This window comes from Accipiter gentilis, chromosome 10 (genome assembly GCF_929443795.1).
Source record: "Accipiter gentilis chromosome 10, bAccGen1.1, whole genome shotgun sequence".
NCBI classification, from domain to species: Eukaryota; Metazoa; Chordata; class Aves; order Accipitriformes; family Accipitridae; genus Astur; species Astur gentilis.
In genome coordinates, this window is record NC_064889.1 from 6,401,153 (window position 1) to 6,428,498 (window position 27,346).

Sequence of the window (27,346 nt, forward strand, 5' to 3'; positions counted from 1 at the left end):
TTCTCTATGAGAACACTGCACAGGAGCTGAATGATCATCTGTGGGTCATATGCCTGAAACGTACATCCATATGTCATAGCAAGGCCTTCATCATCAAGTCCTTGATGGACAAGACACTGAAGATGTCATCACTGGTCAGCTGCTTTGCCACTCCACTGAGAACAGTGTAGAGGGGTGCTTCAGGGACAACTACCACTGATGTGCAAATATCACACTTGAAAACACTGCATAGGAAGTTGTGTCCTGTCAGTAAGTTTAGAAGGGAGCAGTATGCACTGTTCTGGTCATCAAAAAGGAAAAAAAATAAAAATCTCAATTTCCCTCTAATCAGCTCAAAGATGAATGCAAGAACAATAAACCAATAGATTAGAAGTTGACATTCTAAATAGGTAATGAGTACAAAGATATCAGCTTAAGCGAGTCCAAAAGTAGCCCTGACAACCTCAGGCACCACATGCTGTCTAGGGTGGGTAGTCAGAGCACTTGAAGCTTGAACAAGCAAGCAAAAAAAGTACAATCCTTCCTTCCATGAGTTATAATACAAGGAACTTAATACTGTACAGCACAAAACATTGTTTATTCTGTTTGCAAATGCAAGACCTGTTATATGCCCCCCTGCCCCAAGAAAAGCCCTATGCAACCACAATGCCTGTATATGCACACCACACATCCTGATAAGCAAGTTTACAGTTAAAACCTTCAAGAATCTCAGGAAAAATTCACAGCGTTTATCTGTAGTGTGCAATATTGTATCTTAAGAACAAACCACTTGAAAAAACAGTAAAGTGAAGGTGAACCAGGACAAGCTTTTGAAGGCTACTGTGAAAGTAGGCTTTAATCATTACTAAGCATTAATCATGCCATTCTCAGTTCACACATAGTTGTACAGGAACAGCATCTATTTTGCTAAGAACCCAAAAAGTAAGTACCCGCAAGCAGAATTATGTAAGAGATCAAAATATTTGAGTCTAATTAGGAGTTGTTTATAGGACAGTCAGCTTATTAGCGATTCAACTACAGTTTGCTTTTTAAGTCAAAAGGCACATTTACAAACTAACTTGCTTGAATGTATCTTCAAAAGGAAGTGTGAAATGCAAGGTACCACAGGAGGAATGTCATTGTTCCAAACAGAGCTGAAAACAGCTTTTAGATAACTGAAGCAGAGAGCTTGATTAGAACTAGTTGTAACATAGAAGTCATTAGTCTCAGGAGTAGGAGCCTCTAATACAGCAATGACAAAACTCTTTGAAGACTTTTGTTCTTATTTTGCAAGAACATCGCAGGAGAACACTGAGAACAGGGAACATGAGTTTCTGTAGAAATCAGAAGTGAATCAACATCCTTTTGCTAGGTTCCTCTCCAAATGAAGCGTATGTAGTGCTTCCTTTATAGAGATGAGCTCTTTTTAAGAAAGTCCTTGGGAGTACAGTAATAAAGATGTTCACAGATTCTAGGAGTATAATTAGAACAGTATCTGAGAGAGAGCAGATATTTTTGTTTGGTGGGGTTTTGTTTGTGTTTGTGTTTTGTTTTGTTGGGTTGGGTTTGGTTGGTGGTTTTTTTCTTCAAGGCATTTGTTGTTGGGGGGGTGCTTTATTTTTTTTTAACTGAAGAGAACTGCTTGTAAGCTTAATCTACGTCCATCACAAGAGCTGCAACTTGCTTACAATGAGATACGTATTTATACAGCTTCAATTATGTTTCCGATTACTGGTAATATAACAGCACATAAGTAAATTATAGGATAAGAAGCATAAACAAATTTTAAAAATACTTTCTTTTCTGTGGAAGAGTTAAGCTGATATGAAACTGATTTTCCAAAGCAGCAGATTTGAGCATTTGAAGCATTTCACCCACAGATTCTAAATCACACTAGCAATAGTAATAGGTTGAACTACCAAGTGGGCTGTTAAATCCAGGCTTGCATAGTTCTGTATATTCACACTATTTTCAACTGCTGAAATGCTGTAATGTTTTGAAGAACAATTTTTAAGCTTTTATGTCTAGGTTTAGCACACTTTGAGCACACTCACTTCAGTGCTTTTTTTTTAAATGGAATTAATTCAAAGCTGCCGAAGTTCGAAACTATGCCTGCCATTCTTGGCAACCGCCCCATAGTAGGATGTAATAAAGCACTCAGAGCTGTTAATTTAGTCATTAAATGACACAGCTAGGATACGACCTCATGGGTTCACCTACTGTGGTCTAAATATTACTCTGCATTTCCTAATTTTTTTGAAGTGATGTGCATAGGTAGAGTTTAGAATACATTATGAATTTTGTATAGTAATATACTCTGCCCATACGAAAGAAAACCAAGGAATCTTTTTCTTCAGGTAGAGAAATAGTATTTCTAAGTTCCAGATAAAATGTCATTGTAAATCATGTAAGGATTCTTCTGTTACTTTCCTCCCACCCTCCTGAACATTACCTGATGCCACCTTTGGTCATACTCTTTAAGGAAAACAGCAGTCAACAGTTACTTCATACATATTCCACTTGATTACCTACCTTAGGAAACATGAAGGCAACTAATGGTCTGCTCAAGTTTCTTAAAAGCTTTATAAACAACCTTCTTTATTCATTATGAAAGCTGAACTACTGAATAAAACAAAATCCATTTAGCTACTGAAATAAATCCATATTGATCATTTTGATGAGCATCATCATCCAGAATTAGATGGGGTAGACAAGTCTTTAGAAACAGCTTTGCTACACAGAACAAGAAAATTGGTGAGCTTCACCTAAAATTTTTTGCTAGTCCTGTGATGGGGTTTATGTGGGGTTTATCTGCTCTCATTGATTTGATCTGAAATGGTGGACTTAACAGGCACTGAAATTGCTTTCAGTAGGTTTTGATCCATTTATCCCAACAATCAGTTAATGCAATCATTTAAAACAGTTCACTGAAATAGGAAGTGAGGCAGAAAAAAAGTAAACATTCATAAAACGTTATTTGAATGAATGAAACTGTAATCTAGCAAGTCAGCATTCCATTTATTTAAGTAAGCCCAGAAGAACTACACAGAACTGGTAGTCATGCTGACATCTAAATCATCACCTCCACGATGAACCTCATACAAATTTAAATGATAATTAATTCAGTTATGTTTCTACATCTTAAATACTCTGGTCTCAATCTCATCTACTGTAGTATTATCCAGACAATTTTTGCTCACAAGCAATCACAATTTGGAGTCAATATAAGATCAACAGAGTTTCTGTATAAATCATCATTCTGTATCAATTTCCATGCCATGGAGATAAGAAGGTTTATAGTAAAACAGTAATAATTAACAAAAAATTTGCATGTCAGCAAAGAATGCAGTACTAATCCAACATACATCCCTCACTAGAAAGGTGGTCACACAGAACTGCAATAATTTCATCATACCCTGGCAAATGTTGGGGAAGTATATGTAACAATTTACATGCAGTTTACAACTCAAATGATTCATTCATAAAACATGTCAAATTGAAAAACAACCCATCACGCAGTGTCCTTCCAACATGTTTAAATAGCTACTAAAAAACCCTTTTCCTGCTCTTCCAACCTCCATTACCTATTTAAGATTTACTATGAATGCAGTCACCAATCATAGTTTACAATATCTATAATACCAATGGATTTGCAGATGGTATTGCAGCAAGCTTGAATGAGCTTAGTGTATGCTCCTTTATTTACTGATGCTAGTAACTGCACAGAGGAGGAAGAAGGGAAGGAAAGAGGAAAATATTTAACCATTTCATACCATCTCAAAAGCTGAATGCTAGTTGTAATGACTTTTTTTGAACATCAGGTTCCTGGTAGAGACACCAGGATTCTCTGTGCTTTTTGATTACTATATTTTTTTTTTTATTTATAACTTTTTTTTTCAACAGAAGAAATAGGGAATGGCTAGTCAAAAGAACTTTGAGTACTACATTTAGAGGCATAAAGAGAAGGAAGGAAGAAAAAAAACAAAAAAGAGAGTAGCTTAGGAAAGGAACAAGACCTATAGCAATAGACTGCAGAAGGCTCAGTAACTACCAGAATCACCAACACTAATGAAAACAGAAAAGCTGAGCAAAGTCAGTGCGCTTGCACCTGACAAATCAACATCTGACAGAGCAACAAAACAGGAGAACACAGAGATTGAGACACATGAGAAAGCTAATGTACATTAGAGTGAATGTTTCGAGCAATCACCACAGCATTCATTTCAGTCCAGCTTTAAGAGTACTCCATACCCCCAAGGTAAAAAGCTCACAACTATTGGATAAGGAAGGAAATTACAAATTGGTGTAATCCTTATGAAAATTTCTGAGCATGTTTAAGCTTGAGAAAAACCTAAATCTCTGAAGAGACCAGGTTCAAACTCCAAAGCAGCTGCTACTCCTACAGAGACAGAAAGGAAGAGATCATAAAACACTGCTAAACTTTTATCAGGGTGTAACAGTGTGCGCAAACATTACGTGTCAATTAGATTATACTTAGCCTAGCACACTGCCAACTGTGTGCTAATCTAAGGTCAAACCTCCTCCTACATCAAATGTGCTCAGAAAGAGACTCTGGCAGTGATCTTACTGAAAAGCTCCAAGTCAACTTGGCAAATGCTTGAGCCTGAATTCAGATATTCCATTATTTTTCTTAGCAAAGCCTATTTCAAGATGTACCTAAATCACTGGATGATTCTTTTGTCTCATAACTATTAGCTCTCATAAGTGTCTTAAAATGCATTACTCATGCAGAGCAGGAATATACTAGATATGTGCTATATATGGAAGAACACACTCATTCTACACCTACATACATAGATATATCTATGTATGTATGAACAGACATATATGAACACACGGACTTGCACATACACAACTGAAAAGATAGAATGTTAGATAGACTAGTATTTGTGACATAGGTATAAATTTATAACAACAAAACGCATTGAACTCCAGCTACCACTGTCATTGCACTATCCAGAAGAGGATTACTGAGTACATTCTCCACAGAAACCATCCCTCCAGAAAACCGAGTTTCTAAATTCAGAATAAAAATGACCTACTAGGACCTCCTCCACCTCAGCTGATGGTCAACAGCATTGATGGAGAATGCAGTTTAGCAGAGCAATTCATAGATCAAACAGGACCACAAAGGAACCAAGACCATCTTGGACCATTACACATCACTCCTATTTCATTCCAATATTCTGCACCACATACAGCCTCCTAAAGATTTAAGCTACCACCCTTTGCAACGTACACAAAAAGACCAAAGGGCAATAAAAAAAGTTACTGCATAAAAAGGAGAGGAGCTTGTTTTCCAAGTGCGGGCGGGAAGCATAATCTTCATTGTCCCCACTTGTGTTGATTATAGCCAGCAGCAAATGGGAAATCAACCTGAGATCCAATTTACAACTACAGACATCATTTCCTACCTAAAGACATGAGGTTCCAGCTAGGGCTTCCACTTGTTTCAGCTGAGATCAACCTTTGACAGTAATCATTCTGGCTACCTAGGAGATACTCACCAAGTAGCCCTCTCAAAGACCAAAGATTTTTTTATTTAATGGCTATTTAGGTGAGGATCAGGGGAACGTCTTTAATGCAGATAGTCTGAAGTGTTTGAAGCGGTCCTGCAATTCAAGCAACTGAGCTGCAAATCGGGGACATACACTGACTTATTCTCCCTGTAGGGTTTCTACCTGCAGACAGATTTTCCATTAAAAAAGGTCTTATGCTAAAGAAGGCTACAATAAGTAGGGCAACAAGATTTCCCAGCTGGAAATTTCAGGGTTTCACCAATGATTCTAAAAAAAGCATCTGAAAAATACCTCCTTCTCAGACAACATCCTTAAGGGGGGGGGGGGGTTATCACAAAATTATTTTACAGCAACTTATTTGAAAGACCTAAAAGCAACAGCTACACATATCTTTTTCACTCCAATATATTAAAATTCATGTTTCGCATTTCCCATCTTCAGAGGAGAATTCAGGGTTAATTTCTGCAGACAACATCACACAGCCAAATTGATTTTGTTTTCATTCATATATACTTTCTAGGGTGTTTCCAGCTCTTACTCCTGTGCCAAAACTTTCATTTTTACTGCTGACTTCTACAGTGAGTTTCAGGCACTTCCAAAAATAAATCCATGAAAGATAAGGCAGAAAATAAGATGATACTTGGATAAATAACAACAGAGGGGACAGCTGTGCAGGGAGATTCATTCTTTCCATCACTGTGTAAAACCTCTCCACCTTCAAGTAGCTACAGAATCATGGAATTCTCTTTGTCATGAGATGTAGGCTCAACTTGCCACCCAGCAAACAGGGCTTATCTGGAACCAGCACTTCTCTTCCGAGGAACAGAAGACTTCTCACAAGGTCCTGATGTCATACATTAAATTCTCTGTTTATTTTCTTTTAAGTATTTAAATTCCTGGCTTAAAAGGAACAATAAGCCCAACAGAATCCCTAAACCCAAGCTGCTATTAATGTTGTGAAGATTCAGAGTTGTAAGCCTGTATTTAAAACTAGAGTATGTTATAACGTCATCCCCCTAACTTCATACTATAAAAACACGAGGATTGTATTTCTAAATAGAAATCCATATCCATCCTTATCTGATCTCAAGGTTTTTTCTTCTGCACACAGTGCGAAGAACACTATTTCTGTAGCAACAACAAAGCACAATGTATATGGGCAAGAGGTTATGCCAATACTTAATACAGATCTGTTAGCTATTTTGGTATCTATTACCAGCTGAAAAGGAACAAATGAACCACAACTGCAGAAACACATAGCATGTTCACAATCAAACTATTAAAGAATTCAGCTTTATTTTTAAAACCACATACATTAGTAAAAAGGTATTAAAGCGAATGACACGGTAAATAACATGTTTAATAATATCCTAGTCTCAGTTTTAGAAGTACTAGTTGGCTTTGATATACTATTTATTTTGGGGGGTTTGTGCATACAAACCCACAAATGTTACATAAGTAGAGCATATTTGTGTGTGCATGTATGATACAAGCACATGCACACATACATCCCTAAAAATCATCATGGCTTTTAAGCATTGCATATAATTGAGAAAGTTTCTAGTTGAAAAGGGACTGAAGAGAATACACAATTCCCTAATAAGTTGTCCAGTGCAATGGGCACACTCAATGTCAAAGCCCTCCTCCTACTCTTCCTCCCTCCACTGTGACCACTGACTGAATGGCTGACTACTTTAGCTGTAAATTTAAGACCTCAGCAACACGCATGAAGCATTTAAAATATAACCTCCTTGTAGTTAATGCAGGCTCAGGATCGTTAATCAACTCCAGCTGCAATGGAATAATCACTGGATTGCTCATATTGAATTACATATTTACAGTCTGATTAATAATGCAATACTTCAAAAATTTGAAGTAATCCTATCCATGGAGTAGCAGCAGAAGGATATAGAGGAAAATAGTCAATGGAAAAATTTGAAGTAAAACTTCAGTATAATTGCTGATACTAGTGGCATTACCCCACTGTTTTTTTGGAGGGGCAGAGGGGCTACTACCACAGTTAATAAAAGAAATGGCACGAATCACTGATTTTTACAAGATATTTATCTAAACATATTTAGAATTAAGCATTGTGCTAAATCTTATATTTTGTATCTGTATGATGTACAGCATTCATCCAGCATTACACAACTTAAACCTACACTAGAATTCCTATGCATAAACATGAGATTAATTGACCTACTTTTTCAAGCCTTCCCCATCCCTCTTACTCTTACAGAAATGTTCCATTATAGGGAAAAGTACTTTTATGCTGTTGTATCTTATTTGCTTGTGCAACACCAATCCTTTCCCTCTAAGCTGTACCTTACTGTAACAACTAGGTAAGACAGGAGTGAAGTGGTTTCTCATGTAACACTTCTCTTGCCTACTACAACCTAACCCCACACCGCTATTTCCCAATCCACTCCGTGTTTTGCATTAAAACGTTAAATAGATTTCTTTAGTTCCAAGTTCTATTTGCATCCTATTCTTTTGGTATAAAACATACACTTCACCCAAAATGAGGAGAAAAAATAGCACCAAAATACTAAAATTAAATATTGAAAAATCACCAAGCAAGCCAGATATTAAAACCAGGAATCTACCCAGCTTTCTCAGGAATCTCAGTTTTATCACAGTTTCATATTTGCTCATTCTGTGCTGCATCACAGCTATTCTTCACTGGAGTGCCTGTCTCTTGTGGAAAGCATGCTACAGCAGTTGCTTTAAGTGCAACTTCAATATTGAAGTGACACTATTAACAAAACCTGAAAGTAACAGTCTGTTTAGGTTTTAGGACACTGTTCAGGAAAGAGACTTGGATGCTGCCATTGATTTGCCTAGATCATCTTCCCCCCAAGAGACTCTGCTTCCCCACCAATTCTTTGTCAGAACTAGCACAGGCCTTCAACAATGCCTTCTTCCACTAGGCATTTACCCAACACTTTTCTTGAAGTATGTGAAACTAAGTTTAAATTACTGAAAAGTTTCTCACATTCAAGAAGACAGTTATGTTTTGCTAAGGCTCAATAATCTTAACACTAGTAACTTAGGAGACTTGAATGGGAAATTTCAAAGAGAAGTTAGTTACACACTGCTATTTTAATAACAGTAACAAGACTAAATAAGATTTTTCATTCACCCTGAAGAGAGTCAGAAAACTTTTGACCAGATTATTTAATCCTCCTAAATAATGGCGTCAATCAGAAGTTGTAATTTCTTGTTTGGATCACATACAAAAAAGATAAAGATGGCTCAGAACAAGTCATTTTAACAAAAAAACAATTTACTGTATTCTCACTTGAGCAAGTTCCTCCAATGCTGGTACAGCAATTCAGAAAGCAGTCATTCAACAGCCTTTTGACCATTTTCATCTTCTGTCCAGGTGTTCCCAGAATTAAAATTGTACACATCAGCATGTTCTTGTACTTAGAAACTCAAAGCCTTTTTGGAGAGTTTTAGTCCACAGAACAGAAGCAAAGTAGATTAAAAAGCTTTCCACCCTGTGGTGATGACTTTGACTATTCAACACATGCAGTACATGGAAATCCCCTTGATCCAGTGATTGAGGATGGAGACTTAAAACCAGCTCACCATTGGTGGTGATGTGGTTTACAAAGACTACAGTTACTGCACAACAGAAAAGGGTGACTAATGTAAACCACTCCCCATGCACCACCACCACAAAAAAAATCCAAACCAAACAAAAACTCAGAAGGAAGGGAGCAACACTCAAGAATTCTTGCAGCACAAGACCTAATTCTGATCTGCTTGTCCTATACAACTAATGGCTGCAGCAGAAGTTACATGGTGACACAAAATATTTATCTTTGGAATAAGTCCATAATAATTTCGTGCACCATGGTATCAGTATTGCTTAAAAAGAAGTTATTCAACTATCACCACCATTAAAATAACATAAATGGTGAAAGAAACCAAAATGAATGTGACTTCATTTTCTTCAATTTCATAGAAGGAAACAGCATGTTGTGGTGAGCTAATCTCCAAGGAAAACATGTTTTTGTTGAGTTTTGGTGGTTTTTTTTTTTAACTTTTCTCCTTTAAGAACTCATGTTGTTATAATATGGATTAGGACATGGAGGTGCATTTTCCTATAACAATATTTTAGGATGTCTTCCACTTATGAAAGAAAAAGTAAACAGAACAATTTAGGCACACATACCTTGGTTTTTTTTTTCCATTGGTTTTTGTTTTAGTTTGTTTCTTTTTTTATAAATAGGTTTTACTTGGTTTATGATCCAGTCCAAACATGCTGTTTAGCTGTGCTGTTTTACAAACTGATACGGCTTTTTACTAAATTTAGAAAGGTTAAGATTTTCTTCTCCAAGAACTGCTAGCCAACCTACTCAAGAGCAACAAACGCAAGTAGCTTTTCAAATTTATTCAATATGGACAAGTGAGCCACCCTTTCAAAGCTGTATAAGGGCAAGTTTTCTTTAATATCAGGTTTCTCATGTCTTAATATCTGAACTACCCAATGCAGAAAAAAACCACTGAATCATGGCAGACAGGCAAAAATCAGCTTCCTTGGCCATTTTTTTTGTCAGTGCATTCCAAGTAGGCACATGCCATTAACTTCCAAAAAGTCTTTGCATGAATGGGATTTCTGCAAAGACAATCACATAACATTTAAACTCAACTGAAAGAATTTTCAGAAATTTTAGCTTTTGTTTTCCTTCCAGTGTATGCATGAAGAAAAGGGCTTGAAGCATTCCTTACTATTCATATTCTTCACCAGCAGTGATTCCACTAGTGACTATGGTTACTTTCTGCTACTACTGGGATATTGTTCCATCAGTTCAGTGAAGAGGTCACTGAATTTCTTGAGTACAAATTCACTTACGTATACAACAGCCAGCAGCATTGACATACTGCTGACAGAAAGGAGGGAAATCATTGTGGACATTGAGAGATTTCATTCCTGAATCAGGCCAGCATGAATGAATTGAAAACATTTCCTGGGGGAAATCTCCTTTCACAGTTAAGAAACCAAGAATATTCCCAAAAGCACCTGTTTTGTCTGATTAGTAAGTAGTTACCAATCCAGTTCAATCAATTGTACAGCCATACATAATTAGTCTAACTACACAAAGAGATAATACTCGTTTTTTTTAAATTTCTAAAATCAAAAGCTAATTAAGATCCTTAGTCATGTTATTTGATACCACAATTGGTAACAGTGATCCGAGAGCAGCATCAGTTAAATGAGGAAAACAGAGACATTGCAAAAGAGGACTTAATACAGTGTTAATTCTTAAAAATACAATAGTTACAAGGTTCTCGCGGACAGGCTTGATTATAAGAATACTCTGTAAATATTTAGCAGTCAACGCCAGAGACACATTCAGAACAGTAATGTGTACAAGGTGAAAATAACTCAGACAGATTAAGGATCTGGAGCAAGATTTATCATCATTTTGCCCAAAGCCAGTCTTACCACTTTGTGACATTCTCTTCACAAAGCATTACAATATAGACACGGTAATATATCTGTGAAGTTTATTAAAGTAATGATTTTTCCTTGTTCTTTTTACTACCTCTCTTACATGTATTAAGATAAAACAAAAGTTAAATCATCTTCTCAGCTATTTATTCTCATACCAATGAAAGGCATGGCCCTTTTTCCTAAGGCTTAGAGAACTCATTTATTATATGATCATATTCTCCAGTCTCCCTGGAAACTGTTTAAAAATAGTCAATAGCTGTAATGGTCAGGTTAGTCTCCTGACTGTTAATTGCAATGTTTACTTGGAGCTTCAATATCGATGCATAACATTTCTTTTTCAGCTTCATTTCTCTCTTAACAAACACAGCCACAGCTGTATACATTTCATGCATTCTCTGAAGAAAATATTACACTAATATATACAGGCAGCAGATAACAGTTTTGAATTACTGTAGTTTTTATATCATTGTATGCATAACAAAGGAAATTAAACAGAACCTTACCTCAAAATTAAACTTCATTTAATAGAAAATGAGCTTGTCTGAAAGTACTGATGACCATGTGGAATGCTTCCAGTAACCAGATCTGTAACACAAGATACAAACAAGTTACTTTCTTATCTCCAGTCCATTAATTTCTAGTTTTAAAACACCTTCTGCCAACACACTGGAAGGAAGCAACTCGGGAAGTTTTAAGTTTCCTTTTTCTCTTTGGGAGTCAGAATTTGCATTGCCAAAAAGAATAGCTTCAAGTTCAAGAAAATAAAATTCAATCCAGGCTTCCAAATTACTTACACTTAAAAACTCATAATAAATGAACTGAGTTTATACAGGTAAATACCTTGAAATTGTCTAGTCAACAAAACCGTTGCACACACGTCTGTGTGTTAACATAAATTAGACAATCCCATTGACCTCTCAAAGACGTCTATTTTGCATTAACTCTGCTTTTCTATGGTTTACAGTCTTTGTGTGGAGTAACTTAGTATAAAAGAGCGCAGCACAAGCCTCTCTGGGCAATTTCCCTTCACAGTGAATCCCCTTCTGAGAGTATGATTGCAGAAAAATAGAAATAGAATTAATAGTTCTGTTTTGTTTTAAAAAGATGTCAGAAACTATTTCAAGGTTTTGGTTGTTTTGAGGAGGTGGGCTTTGTTGTTTGAGTGGTTTTAGGCATTGATTTTTAGACTGTGTTTTCTTTTTTTTCCTAGGATTCTTACAATCATTTGTTAATTCTTACTCTAAACAAAAGCTAATATAGCATACAGACTTAATACTCATCTCATGATGATGGTCAAATCAGTTTGAACACCAAAATAAATTGCAATTTATCTATTCCCAATCCTCCTCGCCACCCCAGCCCCTGACCACCACAGTGCTATGAAATAAACACCACCTTCTCCAAGTATCTCAGAGTTTGCAACATTGATCACTTTTCCAGACACAATAATACGTCTGGACAAATAGAAGATGGCCTAGATCTTGCTGCTAGCAAAGGCCTGTGTGTGTTCTGTGTGTGCGGACTGTAGTTATGGAAGGGTTTTATGCCACTTTTAGATCTCTTGGAACACTCACTGCAACCAAGAAATTCAGATGAAGTTCTGATCTACAACAGCTATCCAATTTTGAAACTATTTTATGTATCAATTTAGAAAGACCAGGAAGCTAAAGAATAAAGTTGCACATGTATACAGCTACATAACAAGGAATGCCTCTTATCTGAGAAAAGCCTACAGCAATAAAAGGATTCTTGCAAATTTTAACCAAAGCTGGCAAACACATTTCTGATAGAATAAATTCATCATAGGATGTTCTTCTTGTCTAGGTTGGTTAAAAAAGTGATGATTTTTTTTTTCCTTTCAGTGGACTTTTAAGCAATATCAGCTCTATGCCAACACAACTATTAACTGCAGGTTAACAGATTTACTGCAGGTCAGAGTAAATGCAGTCTACATTAGGACAATTATTTCAGCATCCAGTAGATCACCTGCATCTGCATTAAAATTGGCATTGTAGTAGTTTGCTGCCTTGAAATTTAGACCCCTAATCCACACTCTTCAACTTTTCAACGTCCACCAAGTCTCCAGTAACACACAAAGAATGTACAATTAAGTTTAAGTAAAAGGTGTGTCACCAGCCTGCACCTCATGGATTTTCTGCTAAAATTTAAGGTTAGGATTCAAGCAAGTTCAGTGCACAGAATGTCTGCCCAGCTAATGCATTCCCTTACGTAGCTGTATCAGTGTATAAGGGATTAATCTGTAATGCAAGTATTTGTATTACAGTAACATGCCAAAGTCCTGTTCAGTACAGCCCAATGAATTTGCCAGCCATCCTGCTTCCTGGAAGCCACTATTTACTTCTCCATACTTGCATATAATCTAGATTTCTAAAATTTGTTTAAAATGTGATTGTGAAGTATTTCAGTCACTTGCAACATTGATACCTTTCTTCATTGCCAGTCCTTTATTGACAAAGACATCAGAAACCCTTCCAAATCCCCAGGTTCTGAGAGCACCAAGTACTAGCTGGAGGCATCTTCATCTTTACTCAGAGCCTTCATCAGTTAAGGCTGACACTTACTGGACTTGTATCAAAAAATGAACATCTAAAGAACATACCACATTTAGGGGACAACAAAACATGATGTAGCAGAGAATGAAGTGACCATTCTAGTATTGCTTCTTTTTATTTACACCTGACAAAGGTCCCCAAATAAATTTTCCAATTCAGTACATACTGTTTCATTTATGATCACTGTGATTTAAATGGTTGGGAAACTGCTTTGAAATCTGCTATTCTCAGATGCAGTTCTATAACAAAATTGTTGCTTTAAAAAAAAAAAAAAGTCTCTTCTTTTCAAGTTATAAACCAAATATGGTGAAGTAGAATATTTTTCTGTAGTTTACCAGGAGGTCTATCTACTCATGTAAGTGTTAATCAGAAACATGACTGGGAAGGAAGGAGGTGAAGGAACTGCTCTCTTAACATTTTACATCAAGGGAAGGAATAAAACAATGCATTTGCACATACTACCAGAGCAACCTAATGAGTAAAATACCATGTTTCAAAATTAAAGCTTCATTTAAAGTAGTAGATCTTCAGTTAACTGAATATTTAACAGTAGAAAAGTGAATGTGTCTTGTGGAGTCTGAGAAAAACAAAAATTGCTTATAGTATGATAACATTTTAAGACTAGCTTTAACAAATGTGACTGTGGAAAGAACGTTCGTTTTTCAAGTGGATAAATTACTGCTGAAGTAGCTATATATTTTTTTTACTTACCCATTGGAGCTAAAGAGAGCCTAAAAACTATTAATCACTGTTTGTTTATTCTATTGTCCTCACTTCCTGGAATGCAGTCAGAGATGGAACTCGACTGCCCAAAAGCCCAGTCAGCAAATCAGCTGCCATGAACCCTGGATTTGTTTACAGCATGAGCCTACTTAGTAACTTTCTTAACTTACTGTGGGGTGGGAGCAATGAGTGCATAAGCACCTAATCCTGGAAGTTTACACAAAATTCAACAGGGCTTTCTGAATATTTGGAGTATTTTCAGCATAAGGCCCCACCTCACCCCACCCCCTTTTATTTTTTTTTCTTAGTTGCAGCTACATTTCTATGAAGTGTTTTTGGTTCAAGGGCTACTGATATTACTCACAGAACAAAAAGATCAAATAAAGAAAAGCGCTGAAGTAAAATGTGCTTTCTCAATTCCACTGCAGAATCCTACACCGTGAATTAGAGGTAAACTATAGTTTTACCCTTTATAGATATTTCCTAGCTATTGCACATTCTCAAAATTCTTGGTGACAATGTAGTTTAATTCAGTAGCATTTGGATTACAGGCTCACTGAGACTACAAGGATAAATTCCAGCATCCTCTTATACTACTTATTTTGAACATGGAAAATATTTCTGCCCAAGTATTTCCATTGGGTTTATGTGCGTTCTCCTATACTGTGTTTTGAGGGGGGGGGGGGGGGGGGGTGGTGGTGGTGTTTGTTTTTTTCCCAGTATTTTTTTAATTATTATTATTTTCTTATTGTTGTTAGACAAGCATTGCTGTAAAAACCAAAAGCAAATCAAAATACATGGTCCATTACACAAAGCATGGATTCCTATGTTTTAATCCTGTTGGCATTCATCAGCACATTACTGTATCACCCCTGCTAAATGAATCTGCTACTAACTTAATATTTTGAGCTATAAACAGGAGAATAGTTCCTTTTTCTTCTTCTGAAGAGAGTGGGAAGCATAGTTATGTGATGTATGTTCCATGCTTCAAACTTTATGTTCCTTGCACACAATAAAGGCAGCGAATGGCCATTTTAAGCTGGTACTAATTTAGGCATTTTGTAGTGTGTGACTTCTTTGAATTCTTAGTTCCTCCACTTATCCGTCTTCTTTTGTTATTTTGTTAAAGAGTAAAAGAGTAAATTACTACAAGGATATGAAATATATTACAAGTCCCATCCCTATAAAATAGGGCTGAATTCCACCAAACATTTAAAGGAGAGCATGGAGAAATATAGTCCATGCAGCCACTCACAGTACACTATAAAGAACATATTCAACAGGATTTTTTACAGTCCTGAAACTATATGCAAAAGCAGATTCCCACCTCCCTTCAAAACTCTTCTCAATAACTTACTACTTTGATTCCTTTGCGTCCTGAATCTGGATTTCATATCCATATACTAAAAATAGCCACAGGAATACAGCTCCTATCCTCCTTTCAAGTGTTTCCTCCTTCCTCTTCTTCTGACATCTCTCTAATCCCTAATCAGCACAACAAACAAGATGCATTCTGTAAAACAACATTCTGAGAACACGCTCTCACTGCTACATACACTCACATGGGGGGGGTCTGCAACAGGTTTAGGTAGGACACACTGCATTCAATGAGTGTTTAACAATATTGCAGAGTCTGCAATAGAATTACTTTTAGTCAACTCTGTACAATGAACAGGTAGCCTGGAAGGTGAAGCAGGAAGCATCTTCACTGTGCAAAGATGACCCAGGGACCAGTACAGATCAGTTTCTATATTCTAATATAAGAAGTCACATAGTACAGAAAAGATAGCTTCAGAGTGTGCTAGTACAAACACAATTTAAGCAGGACATGTGAATATATCAAAGGAATAATTGGTGAAACCTAATTCTGTTATAATACAAAGTTTCTTTTTGATGCAATGCTTGACATGATTTCTATCTTTACGGACAAGGATCTTCACCACTTTATATAAAAACCACACATACAGACACAAACATTAAAGAAGACTTGTTCAGAATTTTGCCTTGCAACAAAGGCTGCAACCAGGCTCCTAGACCTTGATTTCCCATTCCTATTCGTGCAAAAATGTTGAGTTACCTTCTGCTAACAAATGTAGCATTCATGCAACATCAGGCCTACTGCTAACAAGATCATAAAACGTTAAGAAAAAAATACTACAAACTGAAGTCAGTTAAGACTATTTGGAAGCACCAAGTAACATGCATTTCAGGTTCTCTTTCAAGACTAAGGCAGTATTCAGCTCAATAGCACTGGGACGCATCTTAAGTGAAGAAATGGTGGGATAAGACACCACCAAAAGTATCCTTGAGAGCTACAGTAACTTTAAGATTGTCTGAACATTTACTGGAAACAGCCAAAAGCCTGAGTAAAACTGAGATGACATACAACTTTAATTATCAAATTGACATTAAAAACCGATGGTAACATTTTTGTGTAGTACATCAATATAGGATTTTTCAAATCAAAGCAATTTCTGGCATTTACCACATTAAATATTCTTGTAACCAACAACCATATTTTTGCAGGTGATTTCTGAGAACATATATGCTACCTCCTCCTAAAGCATGGCATAGCACACACAAAAGTAGATGGATTAGCAACACACTGAGTTTATGCACCTCGGATAAACCCACAGACTAACTGCAATTATGCCCAGGCTTTCCTTTCTTGAGGCCAGACTGACTCCACTAAGGTAAGTTACACAGCAGCAATGGCCAGGAATCAGGGGTATCCAGCAGGGTGTTCTGAGATCAAGCACGTGGGTATATGCACTCCATGCCAGGACAAGTGCATGAAGAGCCCATCACAGTAACACAACCAGAGGAAGAGAGTCATACCCTTCTATATACTGTGAACCATTATTCACAGGGTCTAACAAAGAGCTAACAGAAATCTTAGCCTGACAATACTTGAAGAAGTTCTCATTTTAAAAACTTTGAAAATGGTTTGTGTTAGGTTTTAATCCAGGTAACACTTCATTACCAAAAGCCATTACAATAAAGGTTTAAACATTTTATATAAACATTCCTCTAAGATACTGTAACTACACTAACCATGAAACATTGAACGATCATACCACAACCATTGGTTAATGAGGAAAAGTTATTAAATTATGAGACTAAAGCCTCCGTTATGCCTGCAGCCAGGTGTCAGCTACTGATTTTTCAAGTTTTAGGTATTGCACTACCTTGAAGCCAGCAAGCTTTTCTAGCTGTAGAAAGTAAACAGAAGAACACTGCACACAAACCCAGAAATTCTGCATTTAATGGCATTAATTTCTTGTCAAGGCTGCATGTTTGTATATAGCAGAAAAAAGTGCCTATTGTGATCATTTATAGTCAACTATACTCTGCTATGTTTTCAAAATTATATAAGTCTCAGATCTCTTACATTATGAGGCTGAGCCAACTTTCTGTAATTAATATAAGAGATAAATGTTTTCCTGTGTTTTCATTAATTTGAAGTTTTTGTCAGGCAAATACTACTTTCCTCCTGTTCAGGGCTCTTCAAGAGCAGTAGATAGTTTTCCATAAAGGAGCAGTTACTACTCAAACTTTATTCTGAACTCCAGCTTCCTCTCTATGCAAGTTAGAAAAAAAAAAAAAAAAAAAAAGGTTCCAATTTTGTTGTCTAGTAGAAAGACAAAATCTTGTTTAATGCGAATTGTTACTCCTTTTAAGGCAGGCAAAGAAGGTTTACCAAAAGTTAAATGGTAACTTATTTCAATATTTTTTATTATTATCATTACTACCACTACTACTACTACAGAAAAAGCTACAGCAAATATTCACATTCAGTCACGCTTGGTAAGATCTTTGAAACATGTTTGCCCGTAACAGTATGTCATCCTGGCATCAAATTGCAATGCCTTTCCTTTGACAGAAAGTAAGTTTGACTGATTCACAGGAGTGATCTGAAGTACAAGGCAGTCATGCTTTACTGCCCTCCTAAGAAACCATGCCCTAGAAAGGTGCCACGTGTCAAACCCACCTATCCTTCTGTCATGATGTGAACGACACTCCGAGTACTACTACGGGAAGTGTCCAGAGAACGACAAGTATCAACCACTATTAAGTATGCCAGACTTGCAATGTCTGCAAGGAGTTAACTACAGCCATCATCAACGGTTCTTAATTTATTATAAAATCTCTGGTTCTAGATTTGAGCATAGAATATAGTCTGTTAAAAACAGAGCTAAATACATCATTTTCAATCATGTGATACAATACAAAGTAATTCAAAATGACAGGTAGTGATGTGAAATAACTGGTCTTCAAAAATGAGTACATGGCACTTTACTCAGTGTACCATTCACACTATCTGTAATTTCTGACTTTTTACGATTTGGAATCTACGCTAACATTATCCTTTATTTCCAACCAAACTGTAAGCAGTTTAACAACTGTAAACAAGACGTTAAGCCTATATTTCATGAGAACAGAAAGTGTAGCTTAGAACAGTTGCAGTTCTCTGGTGGATACTAACACCTGAGCAGCGAATACAACTCCATAGTATCAGAAAGAAATTCCTCAGCATAGGGCCTATTTTCTTCCCATGTTGTGATGCTATACACTCAGAATATCCAAATATGTACTTGTACTCAGGTCAAAATTAATCAGATTTCTCATTCATTTATGCTGACATACATTAGAGCACCAATTATTCAGCAATCCATTGCAAAGATTCACTGGTTCAGTGGAAGCTATTGAACCTCAGCAGTTCTATGGCAATATAAACAAACAACAGTGTATTTGCATCATCTTTATGAAAAAGTAAATTCAACTGTCATAAGTAACTCCTATTAAAAAAAACAAAAAAAGGGAACTTCTACTTTTTCTTTATTGTTAAGTCATGAATCACACAGGACTCAAACATTTCTCCTAAATAGGCATCTTTTACATTAGGTTCACATTTCCCTTCAAGCTACTCATCCAAGAAAGGCATATCAAAATCCATGATGTAACACTGGCCTTATGCCCAATCTCCAGTCAAACTTTCCTCTTCAGGAAAACATATTTAACTTCTTTTTTCACCAAAAAAAAAAAAAAACCAATTAGAGTAGGCTGACAGTTGGATCAAAATGGAATTAACAGCATAAAACAATTTAGAAAGAAACCAAAGTCTTAGGCAATTAAAATGACTGACCGCCTATTACAATGGCTACCATTTCTATGTTTCTTCTCAAAAAGTTAAAGAAAATACATTAACAAGAACATTTCAAATAGCTTGACTATGTGCATGGTAGATTTTAACCCCATATAAAATCAAACTATCACTAGATCCAGGTCTTACATTAAAATCCCTGCAGGAAGGGTAACAAAGATGGCTGGCTCCAAGTACTAACAGTTAAGTGAAACAAAAAAAAAAAATCTATTGCATTGCCAATATTAATTTAAATACGTCACTTTTGAGAGATACTACAAGGTTATAATCAAATTGTGAGGTTGTCTGTAATGTGAACACTTCCATCTTGAATAATGACATGAAATTCATATACAATTTTGGCTAACTACGTGCAAATAAAGTTATTAGCAATACGAGTGTTAGTTTTAGGAGTTGAGATTTCAAGTTCAGGATCAGTGCATGAGCTGAATAAGCAATAAAATAATAAAAATAATCTTTTAGGGGACAGGTCAAAAGAGTAAAAAAAACCCCAAAACACCACAAGGTTTTTGTTGTTGGCACAATGTCTTCACAGTGTATTACCAAGACAGGACACCTCTCATACTAATAGTGTAATTCTCAAGCTATCTATATTTAGCATAACATTTGCCAGCTAAATCTGTTCACAACAGAACTATGGTCCATTTACATTGTAGCAGACAAAGCATACAATTTACCTCTTTGGCATGACTAACAGGAAGTTTGCCAGCTTTCCAGACGTATTCCTCGAAAGCTGGGCTGCTCTATGCTTGCATCCAAAGGGTTAGTAGAGTAATGGTTCAGAGACTCCAGATACAAGGTCTTGGAAAACCAACTTCAACAGAAATAAAACTTGGATTTTTAATTTTTATGTTATCCTCACTGTTTTACTAGAATGAAGAGATTCTTTTTCAAGGGCCATGGTTTGTAAAATTTCTGTATCTTCAGACCACATTATTAAATACTTACCTTAGGCAACATTAACTATCCTGACAGTAAAAAAAATTTACTGAATCACAAATATACTAAATATCCAAAGTTCACGTTACCATATAAACTTATAATGTTTGGAAAGAGGAATTATTTTGAACTCAAACCAGAATGATCCAAACTCACCAAAACAAAACAAACTTAAATCCCGCCCAATCTTTTTGTTAGTATGCCAACAAACCTTTGATGTATCATCTTGTCCAGGTCTGTGTGCATTACAGAGAATCTCCAAACAGAACAGGTCCTAGACCTCCTCAGAATGAAAGATGGTTATCAAAGGAAAAGCAACTACGCTAGATACGGAGACAAATTATTCTGGGCCAACTCTATATACATATACACACACATACGTGCAGTATAGGTTGTTATTACTTTACACATGCAAACACACATGGGCTTCTTACAGAACTTATAATGGCTTTAGCTAGGAGGTCTTCACACTACTCTCTATCACAGGGGGACAGCACACCCAGCATCTTCAACACAGTCAAGGCTAGAAGTTTCCAACAGGAAGAATTCTATTGCATCTGAGGTAAACCCCAACTTGAAAACCCAATCAGCACTTCGGAAAAGACAGAACTCTGGAATACCTGCCTTAAGGCACAAAGAGAATGTGGAGAATATCTCTTGAACCATTCCTGGGGGAGGTAAGTTTTTAGAGTACTCACCAGAAGGTGTACCTACGGTTTCTCCTATTTCAAAACAAAAACTTTAAGTTGTTTTTGCCAATGGTTATAACTTCTTACCTTGAAAACCTCATATTATAAAGCAGGGCATTAAAAGTCTCACTGTATTTTGCATTATATACACTGTAAGAATACTACAGTCTCTATTCATATGATTTAGATATTTCCAGAACAAAAGTCAGTCACAACTTTAGTTCCTTCTTACTAGAATACTTTATTCACATTAGTATTTTGTGCCTAGGAAATTCAACAGTTAAAATTCCAGGAACACAATTTTAGGTATCATTCAGCTGTTAAAACCACGTGTATTTCTGAAGAGCTGCCAGTACACAGACCTATGCTGCCAAATTCAGAATGCTGAAGAAGGGAAGAATGTGGAGTCAAACACAGTATTGGATTTTGCTGTACTGAGAAAATTTATGTCAAGATATACCAACCTGCTAACAAACTCCACAGAGGTGCCCAAATTCAAGTAATGACTATGTAATTGATTCATTCCTCTACTCCATTCTTCTGCTCCAGAAAACTATTCTTAAATTCTCAAATCCCATACCATGCCTGATCTTTAGACTTCACAGCTTGAGATACAATATACTCCTCCTCCTCAAAAAAAACCCCAATTATCTCAGTGAAAGGCCATTAAATTATCAAGACATCTTGAAAGTATTCTTACAATTTGCTTTCAAACTACACAAATGAAAACTGTCTTCTAACAGACCACACAAGCAGAGGGCTGTCCAGGGCAATCAGGTACCAAAATGTAGCTCTGGAAAGCAAGTTACAGCTTCTTCTGTATGTTTACCATTATAGCTCTGTAACTTATAGTACGACATCTTAACACCACTTGTTTGTAATTGTTGTGACTACTTATAAGTCTTGGAATTGAAATTAATTCCCTCATCAAAAAAGTTTGATTTTCAAAATTCAGTGGTAAATACAGTTCTCTCTCACAATTTCTCCCTACAAAACCAGCCTTTGTAGATTATGTTATTTACTTTTAGAGATCAGACTACCCCAAATAATTAGGGGGCACACTATGATATCATTTACTATCTGAGTTTCACATCACACTAGAATTGGAAGAGCTAAATTTTCAAGAAGTCTCCACACTTATTTCTGCTATGCAAACTATGCAGGTGTTCTCCATGTCAGTATTACATATCTTTTCCCTCTATACATTTGTCTAAACACATACAGAAACAAAGCTCAAACTTTCACCTCCAGGAAGTAATTTTCTTAAGTTTATTCCAGTAAGATGAAAAAAGAAAAGTTATGTACTCGAAAATTAATTTGTTTTAGTCTACCACCACCTCAGTAATCAGTAACAAAAAAAGTAAACACAAAACTGTTTTCTATAAACAGCAACTGCTAATTCAACTAGTGCATGCTTTAAATAGATGTGAGGAATCCAAAATGTGATCATAAGCAGCCACCTGAGGCCCATGGACATCTTCCATCAATGGAGGTTGTCAGTCCAGTAATGCTCTTAAGACTGCAGAAGTTGAGATCAAAAACAACTGGCATGAAAAATTACCCAGAGTAAATGCGATTGACTAGAACTGAAATACTTCCTGACCCACAGACACTCTTCTCCTAGCTCAAAGTGAGCCCACTGTCATCAGCAAGTTCTAGATGTCTCCAGAGGAAGAAATGTGTTCCTCAGAGCAAATTACCAGTAATGAAGTGTTGTGAGAATTTCCAAGACAGTACCTTTTCATTTTCTTATATGCTGGAAGCTCATCTTCCCAGCAAAATTACTTGGTATCAAGTTTTCTATATGGTATTTCAACCTTAGCAACCTATGATTTCTAAATTACTTTCAATGTCCTTCCCTCTCCAAATAACAGCTCAGTGATTGATGCAAGTGAGTGAAGCTACATCAAACAGATTAAGAAGCTGAGTGGCTACCTCCTGCCTTAAGGATTTGTTTTCTTGTAGGAGGTCTAAGTCTTTTGATAGGATGGGGCAGGGGAGAGGATTTAAAAGGTAGTTTTAATCACTACCACTTATTAGAGTTCCTCAGTGATTGAGAATTTAATACTTCTACAGAGTATACACCTAACTGTTGTACACTATACCAGATATGCATAAAGCAGTTCTCTTTCTGCCTAATTTGTCCTGGAGAACATTAAGTTAACATTTAAGAAAAAAACAGCACATCTTTAACTATGCAGCTGCCAAATAAATTCTTTTTGATTAAAACATGCTTTGAATTTCATAAGGTCTTCCCACAGACAGAATTTTTCAGTCCCAAGCACTTCCTGTCATTTTAATTGCTTCACTTCAAGTTCCCCAAAGAACAAAAATGATGCTTTGCAGTGTTCACAGACAGGTTGAACAGCAAATCATTGTGTCCTAGGGGAGAACGCTGTCTGGAATGGCTATTTAAATGGGGGAGGAAGGAGGGACAATACTGAAAAACACATACATAAGAAATACATGCTATTTATACTCTTTTTTGAAATCAAACATATGAGAAGCCCAACCTCATCCTCACTCCCTCCTCCCAGTAAAAGGAAGAGAGATATCTTGACAGGACTAAGCTTTCCAAGCATGTGTTTCTGGGCTGAGACAGTGACCAAGCTATGTAGGAGAACATGAAGTAATGCTTTTCAAGATACTTTCACTACTTCTAGCTATGTGGGGTTTTTTATATACATAATTTATATTTATTCAATAGGGTAAGAAGCAAGTAAAACTCCATCACACTTCTGCACTGAAATGGACTTGAACCACATCAACCCTCCAATTGTGAAGATGGATTGTCTAACCCCAAATACTATCTTTTTCAATTGCTCCCCATGCTGGAGATTCTTCATTTTCATATCTCCCTACCTCACTATGGTTTACCTTTGAAGTTAGCTCCCATAGGTTTCCTCCATATACCAGCCCAGACTTCCATAATCTTTGTCAAGAAAATTAAATCAGGTCACCCCAAGGGATTTTGCTAGAGAGAAAGCGATGTTTGCCTTTGCTGTCAAATAAGCTACTTAAATACTGCAAAAACATGAAGTACTCAACAATCTTAGCCACTCAGAGTTGGTTTCAGTTGTTTAACATGATTGTAGATCTGAAACAGTGCTGCTGCAGATACAGACAATGCCCTTTACATGCCACAGAGAAGTGTAGTTAGCATGGTTGCCACTCTATGGCTGCAAGGTGGCATGGATTAATGAAAAAGAAAAAAACCAAAAAAGCAAACAACATGAAAAAAAGCCACATTTCAGCAACAAGTCAAGCTGTTTGTATGGCAGAGTGGACTGACTCCTAACACTTTCAATAACAGAGACTCCAGAAAGATATATTTTCACTGATTTTCCATTCATTGTCCTGGAGCTGAAGCCAAAAAACCCAAGTAAATCAAGCAATTTTCCTACCCGGTCTTTTTGAACCAGGTCACTGTGACACCAGTCTGCACATAACTAAAGCTTTAGAAAGGAAGAGGTAAAATATTGCATTCTTAGCTCCAGCATGCATAATGGCATTTCAGTATTTTCAGAATATCAGAGTTGATATTCAAAGTTAATTCCAAAGGTTTTTTCATACACTGTCTGCCCAAGGGATTGATTCCACTGCATTCAGAAAGCACATCTGAAGTGTTTATTGCTTCCAGATTTTGAAAGGAAAAATTACTGTTGTAACTCAGCTGAGTTGTCTTAACAGCTCTGCTAAGGCCTCTCTGGTTTTCATCCCAGAGTCTCACTCCAGAATAAACATGTTTCCTGTGTATTAATTCTCCAAGTATACAAAGCTCATATTCAAGTTTTAGGTAGAATAATCCATTTAACATGGAATACGAACACAAAATAAAACTTGTATTGCAGACTACTTGAAACACATGCAAAATATTTGGGAAATTGATTTGCTGCATATAATACTCACTAACATTTTTGCCATCCTCTGCCAAAAATCTGAAGCACTACATTCAGAATTTGCACTACAAGCAAAATTTGATTATCATGACCAAGCTAGCACATACGTGACAACTGACCTCACTGTTCCAGATACGCGAATTATGTCATATAACAAGAGCAAGAGCTAACACAGGTCTACACAAGTTAATGATAAATGAAGTTGATGTATAACGTTCAGATCTGAAGTTCTAGCAACATAACAGCTCAGCTACCAGCTTGACCCTAGTGATCAGAGAATAGACACTAGTCATAGGTGCAAAAAGTCTGGAACTTTTGCCCAGACAGTTTTTGCTCTCAGAAGTCACAGACCTTAAAATTAAAATACAGGAGTCTGCTAAGAGTACAACTGATTATTGAATTCAATAACTAAAACACCTGCTTATGAACATTCATTTTGGTCATAGACAGGAAAGTAAGAACTAACATTAAGTACATGATTAGCACAAAGCTATGCATAAGCCATTTGGATGAACAGAGGAAAGGAGCATGTCCATGAAAACTGGTGATACAATGCAACTGTGTTTTGGTAGGTAACATTTAGCAGGTCAATAGGCCAAGTGACACTGTCAGAATTTAACTTCCATCTTTATCACTACGTTTCTAAATCTGCATTTCAGTTATGATGTGGATTTTATCATTAAAACCCTTAAGTGCTCCTCATCATGCTTTTAAGTGACAGAATCCACTTCTGTCATAACATACTCTAGAAGCAAAGATCCCAACTGGTCTAAAAATTCAGAGCAGCCCAGCTCAAAGATACGGTGATTATTGAGACCAGTATTAGATAATAATTATCCACCAGGTAAACCACAATTAACAAGGCCACATTTAAATAGTATGCAAGCTTTTTTGAGCTACTACCTTGAAAGCAGGCACTTCAAAGAGACTTAAGTGCTTCTAGAAATTAACTACCTTTTTATCAATTTAATCCAAGACAAAGACAACTGCAAAATACCTTTTAACATCAAATTTATTTTGAGATCATTCAGAACTGTTTTCTGGATTGACTTTCACTCCAGCTGCTCTCATGAATGCTTAACACTCAAGTCTCCTACAACTATGTGTTATTGGCTACTTGGACAGCACTTAGCTGAACGAACAGATGGACAACAAGCTTTTGGAAGCAATTCTAGCCAAGAGCATCCAAGCCAAACCCTCTTTCAGGACTGGCATACTTACACTTGGCAGTTGCTCTGAACCTACAACTGGCAAGCATTTGGGAGGGGCTACTTTTTTCTTGGCAAGAAAGCAACAGGGGACACATCAGTCTGAGGGTACACAAGATGATAGATCAAGTCTTATACTTGGAAGTACCACTCTAGGATTAAACAGAAGACTGAATGCAGTATGACCTCAGTGTAGCTTAAAGAAACACACACAATACGCAGAGGAACAAAGTTTTATCAACAGACAGTAACCACTTCCAGGATATCCAATTCTGAAACATTTCTGAATTGCTGGGGGGTGTGGGGGTGTGTGTGTGTCTGTCTGACTCAGGAAAAACACCAAGGATACAGTATCTTAAGTCTGAAAACAACTCCAAAATTGTCTAGAACTTTCCCAGCGCAACTGAGAAAAGGCTCACCTATTCTGGCACTGTGTTCTACCTCCTCGTATCTTTGCAGCTGCACAAAAATCTGGAAGATAGATAGTAGTTTCCTCCGATTGCAAAAGTCCTTCGGGACATTGATCCAGAAATGGAGGCTTAAGAAATCCAAGCAGCAAAAAAGATTTTTCACAGCACCCAGATAGTTGGGGAAGCAAGTAAAAAGCCTTATGATGGTCAGTCTGTGTCTCTGAGCTTTTACATCTTCTATCCAAAGGACACACATGCCTTCAAGTGACTGAATTACTTTAATTATGATACTGAAATTCTAGTCACAGGGAAAGCAGTAAAAAAAGATGGAAGAAAAACAACAAAAGTGAAGATTTCACTTTTTTCTTCAATGATTTTCCCTAGCCGTATAAGTATAATGTGTATAATCGTTACAATCCTAACCTGTTTGTGACACAGGCAGCAGAGAGGACATTCAACAAATGAAAAGGTCATCTGACAGGTAATACTGACACACTAAAAATAGAAGTTTAAAGGAAATGCTCCTGTACAAAGGAAGTGTGTATAAGGCTGCCATTCAACTATTACCAAGTAGATTTGAAAAACCAATAGGATGCCATTTACAACAAAATCAAGATAACATAAAACACATAACATTAATAGCTATATCTGCAGGGAAATGTGCCTGAAGAACTTTCTGCCTTGACCACTGTGGTTCAGTTGAACTGACAGGTCACTTGCTGCTAGAATCCTTCACACAAATCAGGCTTCAGGGA

The 27,346-nt window shown here is 36.6% G+C and overlaps 1 protein-coding gene across 3 annotated transcripts in view; it reads right to left on the reverse strand.

Moving 5' to 3' along the window:
• Nucleotides 1-27,346, reverse strand: part of TLN2 (talin 2) — a 202,163-nt gene that overhangs the window by 123,895 nt on the left and 50,922 nt on the right. For 2 of the 3 annotated variants that reach the window (XM_049812946.1, XM_049812945.1), the window contains exon 2: nt 11,490-11,571. The gene's annotated coding sequence lies outside the window, so the exon portion shown is untranslated. Of the gene's footprint in view, nt 1-11,489; nt 11,572-21,538; nt 21,562-27,346 lie in introns of those variants that run through there. The other variant, XM_049812947.1, reaches the window with a different exon arrangement.